Here is an 18,644-nt window from a genome sequence, read left to right as displayed (position 1 = left end):
ATGCTGGGTGTTAGTTCACTGGTGCCAAATTAAAAATGATAATTCTCATGCGTGAAATAACTATATGGACTAATGACCAAATATCTTTATAATGTGAGCCACCTTTGCAGCAGATGGCCAAACAATTAGACACCATAACATAATATATCCCTAAAGTAAAAAAAAAGTGAAGACACTCGTGATACAACAAAAGCAAAAGCATTAGAAAGCGAATAAAATATATATTTCCGTAATTAATATATGCCAAAGACTTAATATTTGATTATAAATAGTAAATATATTATGCCTTATCCTAACAGTTTAATTTCACAGGTATTCATTAAATAAATATTTTTGTGTGTGCATGGGAAAGATGAACATGTGATTAAAAGACTAATATTATTAAAACACTTGACCTTGTAGAATTGACAGTCACTTTGCAGGAGATTTCTCTCTACTAAGTGAACCACTGGGGGAAAAAAATCCTAAAAATTAAGAATAATTATAGAAAATACATTCTGGAAACAGGGACTTCAGAGGTAGGCAAAGTGAGGTCATGAAATATCTTATATAAAAAGCTTGACTTTAAAATTTATATTGAAAACAAAGAAGAGTCACATAGCAAGCTTTATATTATATAGGGAAATTACTCTTGCAGTAATATGGAGAATGTATTTGAGGAAGGCAAGTAGATTGATTACAACTCTTCAGTAATAAACAAGATAAAGTTTTGATAGCTATGGATGAAAATCAGAGACCATTTTAGACTACTATGTAGAATTTAGACGTGCATAATTTTGCAACAAGGTACAGAAGGAATAAGAGAAAAAAACAACTCTGGTGTGATATCGTATATATTAATTTGCATATACAGGCAAATGGTCATGTCTCTAAATGATCCAGTATAAAAGGTGAACCACACATTGAGGAGTGTAATTTAGAATCTTGCTTATCAGATAGCATTCTGATGACCAGAAGTCTTGGCATCACCTGGTGGATTTTTAGAAGTGTGTACTTTCAGACACCCCTATGTTCTATTAGATTAAAATCTGTATTTTAACACAATCCCTAAGAAGCCTGAGTGCATGTGTATGATTTTGAACGTATTAAATTTGAGATGCTCATATCACAATTGAGTAGACACATCACAAGATTGGTGTAGAAATTAGGAATATAAATATGAATGTCAATGAAGATCACAGAAGGGAAATATAAATTTAAGAAATTTCAGAAGAGATAGTCACAGAAGAAAATAAGTTTTTCTTGAGGAAAACACATAGAGAAAGGAAATGGATCCTGGGGGCATCAACATGCAAATAGAAGTTAGAAGATGGAGCAATAAAGGAGGCTAGAAGACACAGCATCTAAAAGACAACTGAAATTAGAGTCATGTCATGCAATTCGTGACATGGTAGGCATGGAAGTGGAGATAGAAAATACAGATTGACTTTTTGAAAACCCCATTTGTGGCTTAAAAGTGAGCAGTAAGCGTGTGGTTATGTGTACCAGACAGGCTGTAAAATGCTTCCCAGAGTTTCCCACCCTTGTATTGCACACTCCATGTGTGTGTAGGCTGGCCTTATTGACTGGCTTTTCCTGAAGAGAATTTGGCGGAAAAGATGGGATGACAATTTTGAGGATAGATCACAAAGAAATGGTGGCTTTGATTTTCAGCATCCTCTTCTGCTCTCTTGCTCATTCACTTTCCAGCAATCCACCTGCCATTTTGTAAGCTGCCCTATTCAGACGTCAAAAGTACAAAAAATATCTAGCAATGACCTGAAGTCTGCCAACAGTTCAGTGGTGGAGCTTGGAAGTAGAATCTACTCCAGTGGAGATTTGAGATGATTAGCTAAATTGTGATGATTGAGAGACTAGAGATAGAACCATCCAGCTAAGCTGCACCTAGACTCTTGCCCATAGAAACTGAGGAGGCATCGCTTCTTAGCCTTTTGGCTAAGATCAAATGTAGAAATTGTGAGGTACTGTGTGTGTGTGTGTGTGTGTGTGTGTGTGTGTGTGTGTGTGTGTGTGTGTGTGTGTGTTTTAAAACAGTAAGATTAGGGTATATTTTATTTAGTAATAGATAACTAATAAAGATTTTGGTGCCTAGAGTTAGAGTGTTTCCCTAAGTCAAATGCAGAAGTGGTGTTTGAACCAGGTAGTGGCCATTGAGGAGAGTGATTAAGAAAGCTTAAAGTGCATCGAGTGCACTATTCATAGACTTTATGGCTTTGAGGAGCTTATGGATGAGTGAGGAAAACATTGAAACTGAAACAAAGGCCATTGTTGTTATGTGGTTGAAGAACTTTAATAAACATTATCATCTGTGTTTATGTGGAAAGAGGAAAGTGTACTTAATGGTCTGTGTGACCTACTTACTAGTAAAAAAAGAAACTAGAACTTGATGCTGTGTTTAAAAAAATGCTAAAATTAGGTGCTAAATTAAGAAACAGCTTCAAAAGATCAAATCCAGGAACTACCAGAAAAATATGGTATGAGGCTAAAACTGAAAGTGTGACTGTTAAAGCTCTTCTTAATACTTCTGAAAGATCAAAACTGGTGTGATCATTCATTTTATGGGTCAACTTGGAGGGTGTTTTTTGTTAAAATTAACACGTAATCAATGAACTTTGAGTACGTAGAGTACCCTCCATAATGTGGTTGGACCTCATCCAATCAGTTGAAAGTCTAAGTAGAACAAAAATTATCCTCCCAAAGCAAGAGGCAGTTCTCCAGCAGGCTGCCTTCAGACTTCATCTGTACCATCAGTTCTCTTGGATCTCCAGTCTGCCAGCCCACATGTAGATTTTAGACTTCCCATCCTCCATAATTGCATAAGCAAATTCCTTATAAGAAGTCTCTTTCTACATTTAAACATATCCTACTGGTTCTATTTCTTTGGAGGACCCCAACTAATACAGGTGATGTCATAGAGTGCTCTTCAGTCAAATAGAAGACCTTTGAAGGAGATAAGGATGTTTTACACAAATCCTTTCAATCTAACCAAAGGATCTATGAGAATTGTGAGGGATTCCTCTCATCCTTCTCAATAGGAGACAAAGGTATAGGTACGCTTTATAGGAGATATGGCATGTCTTTTTTCTGGTGGAATGAACCCCAAAAGGATTTATGAAAGACCCACAGTCTTTTAAACACTTATATATGCAAAAACGTCACCAGATTGAACTGAAAAAGAGATATTTGGATCCCAAAACGTCTACATTTAGAAAACAGGTTGTGAAAACTACTTAGCTGCTAATGCATGCTGACTTTCATAATAAAGAGTAAATGGCTTTGTGAGCAGAACCAAGAGCCCAGAAGGCAGAGTGAACTTGGAAGCTGACCCTTACTAAGTCCAGCTTTGGGATAACTAAAGCCCTCTTGCAATTGGGTTACAATATCTCTGGAAACTTTGAGCAAGAGACACCCAGTAAAGCTACACTTAGTTTCTGACTCACAAAAACTGTCAGATTAAACTGTTTTTTAAGTGGTTAAATGTTGAATAATAGATAAATCACTGGTAGAGAGGGAGAAATGGACATTAAGCAGCTTATTTGTATAGATGGGAGTTTATAGGAGATGCACGAGTATTGGTGGTAAGATTTAGAAGTTGAGTAGATGAAGGTGAGTAGATAGTAGTGGTGTCTGGTGAAAGAGGAAGAAAAATGGAAGAGTATGGAATTAAGAAGACAAAAGAAAAAAACATTTAAAGGTGAAGGTGGAGTCTACTCTCTTCGTAGTTTGAATGGAGTACTGTGAGTGAAACACTATTTAGAATAAGGCAAAAACAGGAGCAGGTTGTTCAGTTTCCATGTAGTTGAGCAGTTTTGAGTGAGTTTCTTAATCCTGAGTTCTAGTTTGATTGAACTGTGGTCTGAGAGACAGTTTGTTATAATTTCTGTTCTTTTACATTTGCTGAGGAGTGCTTTACTTCCAATTATGTGGTCAATTTTGGAATAAGTGTGATGTGGTGCTGAGAAGAATGTATATTCTGTTGATTTGGGGTGGAAAATTCTGTAGATGTCTATTAGGTCTGCTTGCTGCAGAGCTGAGTTCAATTCCTTGATATCCTTGTTAACTTTCTGTCTTGTTCTGTCTAATGTTAACAGTAGGGTGTTAAAATCTCCCATTATTATTTTGTGGGAGTCTAAGTCTCTTTGTAGGTCTCTAAGGACTTGCTTTATGAATCTGGGTGCTCCTGTATTGGGTGCATATATATTTAGGATAGTTAGCTCTTCTTGTTGAATTGATCCCTTTACCATTATGTAATGGCCTTCTTTGTCTCTTTCGATCTTTGTTGGTTTAAAGTCTGTTTTATCAGAGAAGGATTGCAACCGCTGCCTTTTTTTGTTTTCCATATGCTTGGTAGATATTCTTCCATCCCTTTATTTGGAGCCTATGTGTGTCTCAGCATGTGAGACGGGTCTCCTGAATACAGGACACTGATGGGTCTTGACTCTTTATTCAATTTGCCAGTCTGTGTCTTTTAACTGGAGCATTTAGCCCATTTACATTTAAGGTTAATATTGTTATGCATGAATTCGATCCTGTCATTATGCTGTTAGCTGGTTATTTTGCTCATTAGTTGATGCAGTTTCTTCCTAGCATTGATGGCCTTTACAATTTGGCATGTTTTTATAGTGGCTGGTACCTGTTGTTCCTTTCCATGTTTAGTGCTTCCTTCAGGATCTCTTGTAGGGCAGGCCTGGTGGTGACAAAATCTCTAAGCATTTGCTTGTGTGCAAAGGATTTTATTTCTCCTTCACTTATGAAGCTTAGTTTGGCTGGATATGAAATTCTGGGTTGAAAATTCTTTTCTTTAAGAATGTTGAATATTGACCCCCACTCTCTTCTGATTTGGACGGTTTCTGCCGAGAGATCCACTGTTGATCTGATGAGCTTCCCTTTGTGGGTAACCCGACCTTTCTCTCTGGCTGCCCTTAACATTTTTTCCTTCATTTCGACTTTGGTGAATCTGCCAATTATGTGTCTTGGAGTTGCTCTTCTCGAGGAGTATCTTTGTGGTGTTCTTCATATTTCCCAAATTTGAATGTTGGCCTGACTTTCTAGATTGGGGAAGTTCTCCTGGATGATATCCTGCAGAGTTTTTTCCAACTTGGTTCCATTCTCCCCGTCACTTTCAGGTACACCAATCAGATGTAGGTTTGGTATTTTCACATAATCCCATATTTCTTGGAGGCTTTGTTCATTTATTTTTACTCTTTTTTCTCTACACTTCTCTTCTCACTTCATTTCATTCATTTGATCTTCAATCACTGATACCCTTTCTTCCAGTTGATTGAATCGGCTACTCAAGATTGTGCATTCATCATGTAGTTCTTGTGCCATGGTTTTCCGATCCATCAGGTCATTTAAGGACTTCTCTACACTGGTTATTCTAGTTAGCCATTCGTCTAATCTTATTTCAAGGTTTATAGCTTCTTTGTGATGGGTTTGAACTTCCTCCTTTAGCCTGGAGAAGTTTGATTGTCTGAACTCTTCTTCTCTCAACTCGTCAAAGTCAATCTCTGTCCAGCTTTGTTCTGTTGCTGGTGAGGAGCTACTTTAAAGTTCATATGGAACCAAAAAAGAGCCTGCATTGCCAAGTCAATCCTAAGCCAAAAGAAGAAAGCTGGAGGCATCATGCTACCTGACTTCAAACTATACTACAAGAATACAGTAACCAAAACAGCATGGTACTGGTACCAAAACAGAGCTATAGACCAATGGAACAGAACAGAGCCCTCAGAAATAATACCACAACTCTACAACCATCTGATCTTTGACAAACCTGACAGAAACAAGAAATTGGGAAAGGATTCCCTATTTAATAAATGGTGCTTGGAAAACTGGCTAGCCATGTGTAGAAAGCTGAAACTGGATCCCTTCCTTACACCTTATACAAAAATTAATTGAAGTAGGATTAAAGACTTAAATGTTAGACCTAAAACCATAAAAACCCTAGAAGAAAACCTAGGCAATACCATTCAGGACATGGGCATGGGCAAGGACTTCATGTCTAAAACACCAAAAGCAATGGCAACCAAAGCCAAAACTGACAAATGGGATCTCAAAAAACTAAAGAGATTCTGAACAGCAAAGAAAGTATCATCAGCACAAACAGGCAACCTACAGAATGGGAGAATATTTTTGCAATCTACTCATCTGACAATGGGCTAATATCCAGAATCTACAAAGAACTTAAACAAACTTATAAGAAAAAAAACAAACAAACCCATCAAAAAGCAAGCAAAGGATATGAACAGACACTTCTCAAAGAAGACATTTATGCAGCCAACAGATGCATGAAAAAATGCTCATCATCACTGGCCATCAGAGAAATGCAAATCAAAACCACAATGATACCATCTCGCACCAATTACAATGGTGATCATTAAAAAATCAGGAAACAACAGGTGCTGGAGAGAATGTGGAGAAATAGGAACACTTACACTGTTGCTGGGACTGTAAACTACTTCAACCATTACGGAAGACAGTGTGGCGATTCCTCAGGGATCTAGAACTAGAAATGCCATTTGACCCAGCCATCCCATTACTGGATATATACCCAAAGGATTATAAATCATGTTGCTATAAAGACACATGCACACTTATGTTTATTGTGGTGCTATTCACAATAGCAAAGACTGGGAACCAACCCAAGGGTCTATCAATGATAGACTGGATTAAGAAAATGTAGCACATATACACCATGGAATACTATGTAGCTGTAAAAAAGGATGAGTTCATGTCATTTGTAGGGACATGGATGAAGCTGGAAACCATCATTCTCAGCAAACTCTCACAAGGACAAAAAACCAAACACCCATGTTTTCACTCACAGGTGGGAATTGAACAATGAGAACACTTGGACACAGGAGGGGAACATCACACACCAGGGCCTGTCATGGGGTGGCGGGAGGTAGGAGGGATAGCATTAGGAGATATACCCAATGTAAATGACAAGTTAATGCGTGCAGCACAACAACATGGCACATGTGTACATATGTAACAAACCTGCACATTGTGCACATGTACTCTAGAGCTTAAATTAAAAAAAAAAAAAAAGGAAGAAGGCAAAAACAAAATACAATGTGGGATAGTGAGGATGCTGAATATGAACAGCTATTTAAACAATTTTTGTTGGGAAAAATGAGTGAAAAAAAACAGGGTCATAGCCAAAGAGGAACATGAAACCAAATGATAGATCTTTAACTTAATTTGAAGTGCTAGGGTATTTATATGCTGAAGGAAATTTGGAATGGATGGGGAGAAATCACACATGAATGAGAGAATAATTTGATGGCATAAAATCGAAGGGACCCAGAGATCGGGCAAAATAAATCCCTCTTATAGGAGCAGGGCATGAATCTGTATTGACAAGGCTGAAAACAGAGGGTATATATTTAGATAGAAGTTGGTCCATAGATTTTACATGAAGATGGTGAGAAATTTGCCAAAGGATTTTCATGGAATACATTTCCATGATCATAGAGAGTTTTCTTATGCCACACTGATCTAGATAAAAGTTATCATCTTAACATTATAGAAATATCCTTGTGTTAGGCCATTCTTGTGTTGCTGTAAAGAAATCCATAAGACTGGGTAATTTATAGAAAAAGAGGACATTTAAATGACTCACCATTTTGCAGACTGTACAGAAAGCAGTGTGTCTTGTGAGGGCCTAAGAAAGCTTGCAATCATGGCAGAAGGTGAAGGGGGAGCAGGAGCCTCAAATGGTGGGAGTGGGAGCAAGAGAGAGAGGGAGAAGGGGAATCGCACACTTTGAAAAAACTAGCTCTCTTGACAACTCACTCACTATTGAAAAAACTAGCTCTCTTGACAACTCACTCACTATTGTGAGGATAGCACCAAGGGGATAGGACTAAGCCATCTATGATAAATTCACCCCCATAAATCAATCGCCTTTAACCAGTTCCCATTTCCCACATTGGAGATTATATTCCAACATGAGTGTGGGGGAAACATATCCAAGCTGTACCAATCCTCTTCTATTTTCTACCAAAATGTATCTTTTACATATCATTGCTAAGATATTTAAGGTAAATAATTATATCATCTTCAAAACTGACATCATGAAAATGATGAAAACACTGAAAAAAATTACATGATTTTTTTTTTTCCCTTGGCTAAGACTTTGACTTTTTATTGCATTTAGCGGAGATATTTCTACCCTTTTTCCTTAACTAAATATTTTCTCCAGGTTTCTAGTAGATACCATTCATCAGAAAATAGAAATTTCTTTTGATACTTTACTTATTAAGCCTGACCAATATAATGAAACCCTGTTTCTACTAAAAACACAAAAATTATCCGGGCATGGTGGCATGTGCCCGTTATCTCAGCTACTCGGGAGGCTGAGACAGAACTGCTTGAACTCAGGAGGCGGAGGTTGCAATGAGCTGAGATTGTGCCATTGTACTCCAGCCAGGGCAACAAGAGTGAAACTCCGTCCGAGAAAAAAAAAAAAAAGAATTAATTTAAGAAATGAATTTTATATCTAATATAATATTTTGAGGTCACCTGGAAAACATAAATAGTTATAATGCATGTTGTATAATAATCAAAATTCAGTATTATATATAAACAAAAGCATGTTCTGGTGTAAAAACATTATTACAAAATATTCCACACATTTCCCTTTCTTGGATAAATTTTTTTAATTTGTTACACCACAGCTATGAATTCTTTCAGAGACCATCGTAAACTTCTGAATTTTTGCCTGGAAGAAAATGTATTTTGCCTTTTGAATTGAATGTATGACTTATTTCACACTTCAGTTACAATTCACTTTAAAAAAGAGTGTTTCCAGGAACTTGACTTATCTCTTACCACTAGTGATTAATGCACACACACAAATCTGGTGCTAATCTAATTATCCATACATTTTAGACAACCTTATTTTTTTTTTTTTTTTTTTTTAATTTATTTATTATTATTATACTTGAAGTTGTAGGGTACATGTGCATAACGTGCAGGTTTGTTACATATGTATACATGTGCCATGTTGGTGTGCTGCACCCATCAACTCATCATTTACATCAGGTATAACTCCCAATGCAATCCCTCTCCCCTCCCCCCTCCCCATGATAGGCCCCTGTGTGTGATGTTCCCCTTCCTGAGTCCAAGTGATCTTATTGTTCAGTTCCCACCTATGAGTGAGAACATGCGGTGTTTGGTTTTCTGTTCTTGTGATAGTTTGCTAAGAATGATGGTTTCCAGCTGCATCCATGTCCCTACAAAGGACGCAAACTCATCCTTTTTGATGGCTGCATAGTATTCCATGGTGTATATGTGCCACATTTTCTTAATCCAATCTGTCACTGATGGACATTTGGGTTGATTCCAAGTCTTTGCTATTGTGAATAGTGCTGCAATAAACATACGTGTGCATGTGTCTTTATAGCAGCATAATTTATAATCCTTTGGGTATATACCCAGTAATGGGATGGCTGGGTCATATCTTATTTTTCTTTTTAATAAATTCACAGATTTTTGACTTGTGTTGTAAAATTTTGTTTCTAAAATTTTATCACTATTCCTAAACAGTCTGAGAGATATTATTATATAATATAATAATGTTTAAAACATTCTAATAATCTAATAAATGGTTATCTTTATTGTTACTTTTATTTCAATAGATTTCACCATTTTCTCTTCCTCTTCTTCTGAATTTTTCTTTAGATGATTGCAAGAAATCTTGTCTATTCTCTTTGTCATAACCTTTTTCTCACCGCATCTGTTTGGACTTTTGTATCCCTCTTTTAGTAATACCATAGAGCAGATTTTTAGCACACAACATGCTCATTGGCTTTGTTCATCATCATTTCCTCCTGTGAGGAGACTTTGATATTTTTAATTTGCGCATATTTAGATTTGCTTTTTTTGCAATGCAGCCTTATTTACAATTGCATTTTTTCATTATAACATTTGATACATATAAAATAATATATATTACACGGAAATAAGCCATGAATCACAATAATAAAATGAGCAAAAACGTAATCAAACATTGTGAAATTTACCTGGATCCTTTTCCAAACTTTATATCCCTCTATATATACTTTGAATTTTAAGTTATTTATCCCTTTGAATTTTTTTAACTGGATTACCTTCTATGTGTACGATTTTAAATATATTGTCTAAGACTTTTAAAAAATAGTGTCAAACGTATGTAGTCTGCTAAAATTATTTTTCATTCAGCTTTTTGTTTCCCAGATTCATGTATGTCTTTGTATTCACCTTTTTATGAGACTCAATAAAACTTCACTGTGTAAACAGGTCACAATTTATTTACTCCCTCTCCACTCGATTAACAATTGATTTGTGTCTCTTTTTTAAAACAATTCAAAACTATGTTAAAACTATTCAAAATTGTTTTAAAACTGTTTTTAAAACTAAAACTATTTATTAAAAAACTATTCAATTAATGGCATGCATGTCTCTTCGGCAAAATTCACAACAGTTTTGTAGATAATATACCCAGGAATGAAATTTCCAGAATCTACGTATCTTCAGTTTCACAAGACAATGCTAATACTTTCCAAAAGTGTTACATTAGCTCACATCCAGTGCTTGCATTATTGTAACTCCATAATCCTGTACATTTTGATACCAGTAAAAAAATTATTCTTTTCCATTTATTTTTCAAAAGTGTCATGACTAGTTTTTGCATTCATTCTTCCATTTAAATTTTAATATTCCTTGACAATTTATTGTGATTCTGAATAGAATTTCATTAAACTTTGAAAATAGTATTTCCATGTATTACATGTGATGTCTCATAATGTATCCAAATATTCTTTTATGACCATCAATGATAGAATGGATAAAGAAAATGTGGCACATATATACCATGGAATACTATGCAGCCATAAAAAGGAATGAGTTCATGTGCTTTGCAGGAACATGGATACAGCTGAAAGTCATAATTTCAGCAAACTAACACAGGAACCACAACAACAACAAAAAAAACAATGCATGTTCTCACTTGTGAGTGGGGAGTTGAACAATGGGAACATATGGACACAGGGAAGGGAATATCACACCCCAGGGACTGTCAGTGGGTAGGGGGAAAGGGGAAGGAGAGCATTAGGACAAATACCTAATGTATGTAGGACTTAAAACCTAAATGATGGGTTGATAGGTGCGGCAAACCACCATGGTGCATATATACCTATGAAACAAACCTGCACGTTCTGCACACGTATCCCAGAACCTTAAGTTTGGTATCCCAGAACTATTACCTTTGATATTACCTTTGTGGTAATATCCCAAAGACAGAACTGACCTGCTCATGGTAGAAACAGTCTAGTCCCTTGAATTGTACCTTATTTGATTTGTAAATAAGGTATTTGTCTGGACCCAAATCTGTCTTGGTACACGGTATGGATTTAATCTGAAATGCAGTTTGGAATAGTACCAGAATATAAATAATCTTGGACAATGTTACCAATTTTAACCTAGATATCAGCTGAGTATCACTGTCAAATGTCTTGCTAAAACTACATCATGGATATTATTCTATTTTCTTTCTACAATTTCATTTGTGACTGCTTGGCTTGGGTACCAGGCTATATCCATTCTGATAGTTACCTCTTATATAGACAAGTTGTGCTTCTATTATCTTTTTGGTATGTCTATTATCATTTTATTCTCTGATCAACATTGTCCTCCACCTCCTTTGTTTTCTTAAAAAAAAAAAAAAGACTCCCTCTTATTAATGCAATCTTGGGCTACCCCTTCTTCTCATGCATGACTACCAGAAGTCAGAGACGGAAGATTGATTAGAAGGAAAGAAAAGGGAGCAAAAGTATGCTTCAAAGCCTAATTCATTCTGTCACACCATAATGTTGTTTGAATATACAATTCTTTCTTTTAACTTATTTTACATGCCTGTCCACCTCTCAGAAATAAAACCAATGAAACATGATTCTCCCATTACTGTATGCAGAGATGGAGTCTGGTTGTTTCTTTAGGGCCTTTTTTTTTCTTCTATATGTTACCTAGCAATTTTATTGTTTCTCTTATATCTATGTTGAATCCGCTGCTGCTTTTAATAGACAAACAAAGTAAAGAATGAGTAATAAGGGAAGAGTGACAATACTCTTTCTTCAATTTAGTGGTGTAAGAGATGGGTCACATAATCAAGGATTGAATATAAACACCATCAGCAGATAAGAAAAGAATATGGAAAGAAGAAATCTTTCCTATATTATCAGAAAGCTACCAGGTAGAATCAGACAAATTGTGATTTTATTTCTAGTTATGCCATAACTTACAACAACACATTACAAAAATCAAAACCCCAAACACCTTCAAAATCAAAACAGATAAACATAGCATTTTTAAAATTGAATTGCTCAGTTTAGAGAGGAAGATTCTTCTTTCTTAGTTCACATGTGCCCAAAAACACCACGATGCAAGGATGTGAACTGAGGTGGTTCATTTCAATGATGTACCTAGGAACAGAGATGAGTAACCAGGAAGATAAACACAAACCATTACAAGGTACATTGTACAAGTAGATTCTCTGTTGATTTATTAAAAATAGCAGCTGAATGGAATACCCAATTGAAATACAATCTGGAAGAGGAATAACATGTCCTAGATGGACCTAAATAAAATATTTCAACAATAACCTGGGAAAATGCTACTTAAGAAAAATGATAAAAAAAAAAAAATAATAACGCACTGATGCCCTTCTGCTAAAATGTAATAAATAGGGCTCTTGGAAGATACTAATATAGGGTCAAACAAAATTTTTCAAATATATAAATTTAGAAATAAAATGAACTTCCAATTTCAGTGAACCATACTTTTTTATTAATTTATATACATATTAGTGGTTTATTTTTACCAGTTTTTCTTTTAGATGGAAATGAATGCACAGAATCCATTTTGATGTTAGAAAGGCAAGTCTCCAGTGAAACTCTGGTAAGCTTCTTGTCATCCTTTAAGAATATTTGTTTTCAAATTTTGAATGTGCTTCTCTCATCTGATAATGATCACTTAAAATTAAATACTCAATGAACAGTGTCTCTCAAATAATTTTCCTTTTACATGTCTCCTGGCCTTTTGAATTATTTAAAAATTAATTTTGAAAATAATTTTTTGTTATTATTTATAATGCTAATTTGGACTAGGTGGGATTTATTTATTTTCAACTTCCATCTTCCACAAATACATGATAAAAACAGTAGACATATATACATTTAAGCAAGTGGAAAATGTACTTATGATTTTCTCGTTGATTTAGACAAGAAAACAAGAAATTAAATGCTTTAAGAAATTATTATGCCTTTTATAAAGATCAGTGCTATTCAGTATATTTTGCATATACTAAATGTGTTAAATTACAAAGTAGAGTTAATGATTTCATTCTCCAGTATGGTAATGACTTATTGTTCTACAAAGCCCCACCTCTCAAACTCAAACATTAATATAAAAGATTAAATGTGTGTCTTTGTTTTAGCTTAATTAATTCAAGCACTGATAGTCAATCACGATCATGTATTTTAAGGCAATTTTAAATGCATATAGCAAAACAGCATTTGTTTAATATCCTTCTTTGAAACTTTATGGAGAGAGACACGAAAATCTTCAATCTGCACAAGATATTTTCAGCTATAGTAACATTGGGCATGTAGACAGAGGTGCTCCTCTGCTTACATTTTCACACAAATGTGGGAATGGAAGCCTGAGGCAATGTGAATAGCAGCTCTCCGAACTTCAAAGAATCTGTGACGGATTCTTGCTCAGCTCTTGCCATCCTGAATTGGCCTATGCTCAGGGAGCAATTAAAATTAAATAGCCTCTGAACAGCAAAATGTGAAAAGCTCTAGTTCTGAGTATGAACATACTCTATCACAGTAGTGGCAAAGGAGATGAGTTAAGAAAAAAACAAAATAACAGAGCCAAGATAACGGACATAACATTTTGTATTCAGAGTTGTATTTTCTAGGCAACATTAATTGTAAGCATATTTCTTCTGGTTTACTACTCTTTTTGGAATAAATACATGTGTCTGTGATATTTTTATATATACGTGTGTGTGTGTGTGTGTGTGTGTGTGTGTGTGTGTGTGTGTGTGTGTGTATTCCAGCATATACATGTATGTCTTGGAATCTGTGAGGGATATCTTTTCAATGTTCACTAGTCTGCTGTTAAAAGATTGGTATATACTTGGAAAAGTAATCCTTTCAGCATTTTAAGCAGTTCTTATCTTTTCTAACTTTAGTGGGAAACACTGTAGATAAGTTTCCTAGAATTAGTCACAAAATTGTAAGATATCAGTTTAAAGTGCAATAAATTCTGACTTTTCTGAGCTTATACATATGCATTAGCATAAAAAGATTTTTAGCTTCCAAATCAATTTTTAAAATTATTATCCTAAATTATTTCATTTTAATTTTATTTGGCTTAAACTGAATTGCAGTGACAAGTTAATTTGAAATTTGGAATTAGCTATTCACATTGAGAATCAAAAGTACACATACACACACACATCCCTTACTGTTTACATTATTTGATCATTTTATCATTAGTAATCTCCACTATCAAGAATTTTCTATTCCGTGGTCTTTTTTGTGTGACTTTCCTATTTTAGGGAACTCTTGACCAGAAAGATAATGTTTGAAAATATGCAAGGTGGCAGTGAGGCTGGGGGAGGGGCGCCCACCATTGCTGAGGCTTAAGTAGATAAAGCTGCCAGGAAGCTCAAATTGGGTGGAGCCCACCACAGTTCAAGGAGGCTGGCCTGCCTCTGTAGACTACTCCTCTGGGGACAGGGCATAGCTAAACAAAAAGCAGTAGAAACCTCGGTAGAGATAAATGCCCCTGTCTGACAGCTTTGAAGAGAGCAGTGGATCTCCCAGCACTGAGGTTGAGATCTAAGAATGGACAGACTGCCTGCTCAAGTGGGTTCCTGACCCCTGAGTAGCCTAACTGGGAAACATCCCCCACTAAGTGCAGACTGACACCTCACACTTCACACTGTGGGGTACACACCTGAGCTGAAGCTTCCAGAGCAAGAATCAGACAACAACACTCACTGTTCAGCAATATTCTATCTTCTGCAGCCTCCGCTGCTGATACCCAGGCAAACAGGGTCTGGAGTGGACCTCAAGCAAACTCCAACAGACCTACAGCTGAGGGTCCTGACTGTTAGAAGGAAAACTAACAAACAGAAAGGACACCCGCACCAAAACTCCATCAATACGTCAGCATCATCAAAGACCAAAGGCAGATAAAACCACAAACATGGGGAAAAAGCAATACAGAAAAGCTGGAAATTCAAAAAATCAGAGCGCATCTCCTCCTCCAAAGGAACGCAGCTCATCGCCAGCAACAGAACAAAGCTGGATGGAGAATGACTTTGACGAGCTGACAGAAGAATGCTTCAGTCTATCAAACTTCTCAGAGCTAAAGGAGGAACTACGTAACCGGTACAAAGAAACTAAAATCCTTGAAAAAAGAATGGATGAATGGATAACTAGAATAATCAATGCAGAAAAGACCTTAAAAGAACTGATAGAGATTAAAACCATAACACGAGAACTATGTGACAAATGCACAAATTTCAGTAACTGACTCGATCAACTGGAAGACAGAGTATCAGTGATTGAAGATCAAATGAATGAAATGAAGTGAGAAGTGTAGAGAAAAAAGAGTAAAAAGAAATGAACAAAGCCTCCAAGAAATATGGGATTATATGAAAAGACCAAATCTACATCTGATTGGTGTGCCTGAAAGTGTCAGGGAAAATGGAACCAAGTTTGAAAACACTCTGCAGGATATCATCCAGGAGAACTTCCCCAACCTAGTAAGGCAGGCCAACTTTCAAATTCAGGAAATACAGAGAACGCCACAAAGATACTCCTCGAGAAGAGCAACTCCAAGACACATAATTGTCAGATTCGCCAAAGTTGAAATAAAGGAAAAAATGTTAAGGGCAGCCAGAGAGAAAGGTTGGGTTACACACAAAGGGAAGCCCATCAGACTAACAGCAGATCTCTGGGCAGAAACTCTCCAAGTCAGAAGAGAGTGGGGGCCAATATTCAACATTCTTAAAGAAAAGAATTTTCAACCCAGAACCGTCCACATACCAATGAAGTATTTATAATGCACCACCTACTGTTGGGAACAGGCCTCCAAATCTTGCTATAAACTGACCCTAAAACTGGCCATAAACAAAATCTCTGCAGCAGTGTGATATGTTTGTGATGGCCATGATGCCCAGGCTGAAGGTTGTGGGTTTACTGGAATGAGGGCAAGGAACACCTGGTGCACCCAGGGCGGAAAATCACTTAAAGGAGTTTCTGAACCACAAACAATAACATGAACAATCTGTGCCTTAAGGACATGCTCCTGCTGCGGAAAACTAGTCAGAGCCCATCCCTTTGTTTCAGCCCATCCCTTTGTTTCCCATAAGGAATACTTTGAGTTAATCTATAATCTATAGAAACAATGCTTAACACTGGCTTGCTGTCAATAAATATGTAGGTAAATCTCTTTTGGGGGCTCTTAGCTCTCAAGGCTATGAGTCCCCTGATTTCCTACTCCACACTCAATATTTTTGTATGTGTGTCTTTAATTCCTCTAGCACCACTGGGTTAATGTCTCTCCGACTGAGCTGTCTCAGCAATCTACAGTAGCACAATTTAAATTTTCTTTAAGATGTCAGCAATTTTACAAGTTTTTCATATTGTATCCAAATGTATCCCTGTATTCCTCTTATCTCAACCCATCCCAAACACACATATACAAATAAAAAGGAAAAAAAGGAAGAGTGAGCCACCACTACACCTGACTGCCTACATAGGAGAATATAAAGTATTAAATTAAGAGAGAGTAAAGACTCAAGCTTTGGATCATATGTTAGCACAAATTTAAAATGAGAGAACTTCTCTGGGAAACCAAACATTTTTTAGTGATGCTGGAAATCACAGTTACCAAAAGAAGCCAAAACTGTATGAGTAGGAAAGTTATTTTAAATAAGAATTACACTAGATGTATATGATATATGTTATATATATGACATATATATGATATATATGAAATATATATATATTATATTATATATATGATATATATGAAATATATATATATAAAATGATTATAACTGGCTTCATATGAATTGATTATTATGTGACTTCCATTGTCACGGCAGCATTGCCTTTATTGAATATTCTCTCTGTATCAACCTGTCTGTTTCGTTTTCCCCATCCCTTAGTTCTCTGGAGAAAGAAAAGCTGTTTGATACACCTGGAATGAACCTATTAAAATTCAATGAGTTTGTGTAAATTCTTAGTAAAATATCTGGTACATAGTAATCATTCAGAAAATATATTTAAATATATTGAATATACATTTTTATATTATTGCTCATATAATTTCATTATAATTTTTAATTGTCTTCATACTTTTTTCTAAATTGTGAATTTATCATATTTATAGTTTATGAAAGATTATTTGGAGACTACTTGTACTTATATATTTCTGTCATATTCATCCTGAGATATGGTATATTTTTCACTTTAGTAATGTTGCATAATTATGTTAAAAACATCATACTCCACAAACTTGACCCTCTTTTTTCAAAAAGTCTTACATTGTATGCTGTTTTTAACAACTTGTTTGACATTTATAAGCGCTGAATTCAGAACTTGAATCTGTCAATTATTAACTATTTCATTTTGAGTTCTTAACATCGTTACTTCTCAGCCTTTTAGCTAGGATTGAGTGAATTGTTAATATCCCTGTTTCTCAAGTCTTATGTGGAAAATAGGGGATAGGGGAAACACCTCACAAAATGTTGTAAAATTAAATAATATAATTCATTCAAAGTATTAAATCATATAACTTCTCAATACAATTCATCAATACACTTACGTTATTCTCCTCATATATGCACTCAAAAACAGAGAAAAAGAAACTATAATAGCACTTTCAAATGTATTATGGAGTTAATAAAGCCACTTATTAACTTTTGCCATTAAAGGTAATGGCTAAAGCTATAATTACTTCTGCACCAACCTAATATTTTCAAATAATATTTTTAAAATTTTACTAATAATTATATTTTGGCAAACTTTCTGAAACTCTACCTATGTGAATCCTCTGCTAAGCAGTCCCCATTTGCTATAGCTGCCGAGTATTTTGGTAGTTCAGCCATGACCCCTTATTTTAAAATTGTCATTTTCTTATTCTGACCATTGCTTCACTACTTCTATGTGTATAATATGATGTCAGTGAACATTCTCAATGTTACTAAGAACACACTTACAATTCAACTTGAATTCATACTTCATAAATTTAGTTGGTAGTCACTCTAAGTGGAAAGGCCTATAAAATGGTTTAATTCATTTTGTTACGAAAAAAATCTCCAGAGTTAAAAAAAAAGAATTAAAATACACACACTCAAACACACACATAAAATTAGAGCTTTTGAAATTCTCATAGGGCAAATAGATGCAGGCAGACATGAATAATGCAGAGATACCATCTCCAGAGCAAAATGAGCATCAAAAGATTTGAAGACAGTTACCTCTAAGGAACAATGAAACTGCAGGTACGCTAAAATATTTAAATTAAATCACGTACTAATATGCAGTGTACTCCCTGAGAGAAATGACTGAAGA

At 35.5% G+C, this 18,644-nt stretch overlaps 1 long non-coding RNA gene across 2 annotated transcripts in view; it reads left to right on the top strand.

Annotated features, from left to right (window-relative positions):
- Positions 1–18,644, top strand: part of LOC126955666 (uncharacterized) — a 43,314-nt gene that overhangs the window by 15,158 nt on the left and 9,512 nt on the right. Inside the window, exon 4 of one of the 2 annotated variants that reach the window (XR_007726030.1) lies at positions 12,878–12,939. The exons of the other annotated variant lie outside the window; for it this stretch is intronic. This is a non-coding gene — a long non-coding RNA (uncharacterized LOC126955666). The remainder of the gene's footprint in view (positions 1–12,877; positions 12,940–18,644) is intronic. 2 annotated transcript variants of the gene reach the window in all.

Source organism: Macaca thibetana, chromosome 5, assembly GCF_024542745.1.
Source record: "Macaca thibetana thibetana isolate TM-01 chromosome 5, ASM2454274v1, whole genome shotgun sequence".
NCBI classification, from domain to species: Eukaryota; Metazoa; Chordata; class Mammalia; order Primates; family Cercopithecidae; genus Macaca; species Macaca thibetana.
The sequence above is the reverse complement of the archived record's forward strand: the minus strand, read 5'-3'. Positions and strand labels throughout refer to the sequence as shown.